Source organism: Nansenia antarctica, assembly GCF_963989245.1.
Source record: "Nansenia antarctica genome assembly, chromosome: 13".
NCBI classification, from domain to species: Eukaryota; Metazoa; Chordata; class Actinopteri; order Argentiniformes; family Microstomatidae; genus Nansenia; species Nansenia antarctica.
In genome coordinates, this window is record NC_137683.1 from 20,041,067 (window position 1) to 20,043,566 (window position 2,500).

The 2,500-nt window shown below is 43.0% G+C and overlaps 1 protein-coding gene across 1 annotated transcript in view; it reads right to left on the reverse strand.

Annotated features, from left to right (window-relative positions):
• Positions 1-2,242: 2,242 nt before the first annotated feature.
• Positions 2,243-2,500, reverse strand: part of tkfc (triokinase/FMN cyclase) — a 7,507-nt gene continuing 7,249 nt past the window's right edge. The window contains exon 15 of the mRNA XM_080544463.1: positions 2,243-2,500. This exon is cut by the window's right edge and continues 527 nt beyond it. The gene's annotated coding sequence lies outside the window, so the exon portion shown is untranslated.

The following is a 2,500-nucleotide window of genomic DNA, read 5'->3' on the forward strand; positions in this document are numbered from 1 at the left end:
TAATCTGATCCTTCACACTCAAGACACAAGAGAAAGCTGCCACCTTGCTCCACCGTAGTAGATGCCTATCGGTGTCACCCTGACTATTATCTAACACGACCTGACATTCTAGTTGTGTCACACTGATAAGGGGCCGTAAACACTGTGACAACGCTTGCCAGTACGACATGTCAAGAGTCAAGTATCAACAACACATGCATAGAAACACCTGTTACACTACCTGAAGTCTCTCTGCTCCTCCGTCTGTCTCTGTCTCTGTCCAGCCAAGGTGGAGGGTTGTGTGTGAGTGTGTGTGTGAGTGTGTTCAAAGTCTAAACCACTCTGTGTGTGTGTGTGTGTGTGTGTGGCAGGAAGTCAGAAGACAGAGACGGGGGCAGAAACAGAAACTACAGAGAAACGAAAGACGTGTGTGTGTATGTCTGTGTGTGTGAGAGAGAGTATGTGTATGAGTGTGTGTATATATATATACTGTATGTGACCAGCGTGTGCATGAGAGTGTGTGTGTGTGTGTATATACAGTATATACTGTATGTGCCCAGCATGTGTATGAGAGTGTGTGTGTGTGTATATACATATACTGTATGTCCAGCGTGTGTATGAGAGAGTGTGTGTGTATGAGTGTGTGTGTATACTGTATGTCCAGTGTGTGTATACTGTATGTGTCCAGCGTGTGTGTGTATGACATATACATATACATATACTGTTTGTCCAGCGTGTGTATGACAGAGTGTGTGTATGTGTATGAGTGTGTGTATATATACTGTATGTGTCTGGCGTGTGTATCAGTGTGTGTGTGTGTATATATACTGTATGTGTCTGGCGTGTGTATCAGTGTGTGTGTGTATATATACTGTATGTGTCTGGCGTGTGTATCAGTGTGTGTGTGTGTGTATATATACTGTATGTGTCCGGCGTGTGTATCAGTGTGTGTGTGTATATATACTGTATGTGTCCGGCGTGTGTATCAGTGTGTGTGTGTGTGTGTATATATACTGTATGTGTCCGGCGTGTGTATCAGTGTGTGTGTGTGTATATATACTGTATGTGTCTGGCGTGTGTATCAGTGTGTGTGTGTGTGTGTGTGTATGAGTGTGTGTATATATACTGTATGTGTCTGGCGTGTGTATCAGTGTGTGTGTGTGTGTGTGTGTATATATACTGTATGTGTCTGGCGTGTGTATGAGTGTGTGTGTGTGTATATATACTGTATGTGTCCGGCGTGTGTATGAGTGTGTGTGTATATATACTGTATGTGTCCGGCGTGTGTATCAGTGTGTGTGTGTGTGTATATATACTGTATGTGTCCGGCGTGTGTATCAGTGTGTGTCAGTTATTTTCTTCACCCATGCCATGCCTACCAGGCCTGATGTAAACCTGATGTAAACCAACCAGCATCAGGGTCGGCCGCTGGCGTAAACAGTCTATGTGTGTGTGTGTGTGTGTGTGTGTGTAGCTGTAGCAGTTTGGGGCCAGAACCACTAGAGGGGGTCACACTTGCACCGCCGATGTCAAAACTCCCATCAAAAAAGCACCTGTCAATCAAAAACTCAGGTACCACCCCGTCCATCCGTCTATCGATGAAACACCCGACAATCCAAAACTCCGCCATCCCCCCTACCCTGTTGACCAAACACTACAATCCAAAACTCGACATCCACCCCCCTCCCCCTGTCAACGAAACGTGCGTGTGTGTGTGGGGCATATTCGAAATCTTGCTTAGAGCCACTAAAGTCCTAGGACCTCTGTTTTTCCGTCTCTCACTTTCTACCAATCCCTCTCTCTCTCTATCTAAGAAAAAGAGAAAGAGGAGAGAGGGAAGGGTAGGTAAGAGTGTGGGAGGAAGAGATTGATAGAGACTTGAATTTCTTGAAGTATTGATAAATACTGATCAAGTAAGCTTCGTACTGCTACTATCTGTACATAATATTACTGTTGTACATAATATTACTCTGTACATAATATTACTTTTGTACATAATATTACTGTTGTACATAACATTACTCTTGAAACGTCTTTGTTATTTAGAATGTCTTATGTGTGGGATGCAGAGGGGGTTGGTTAAAGAGAAAGTTTGACTCACTACGCAACCCTAAGAGGGAAACAATTACAGTACAGTAGGAGTCTCTCTCTCTCTCTCTCTCTCTCTCACACACACACACACGACCACAGCAGTGGCTAACCACAGGAACAAAGTCTACCAAGAACCGACAGCCACCGTTTGACATGTGAGTTTATTGTTCCATTACAGAAGTTTCCTCATTTCTGAGTACAGGTGAGTCCTGATTCTGAGTACAGGTGATTACTGATTCTCAGAAACAGAAGTTAGTTAGAGTTACGATGTCAAGTTATTGTTAATATCTTCATGATTTGTCCCATTGTAGTCATTACCGGTATAAATGTTTAGTTCATGATCTACTACCATATCATTAAGACTCACCTGTGAATCGCTATGTAACTCTAATTACTTTTGTAATTTGTACTTTTTTATTACATTTGTAGG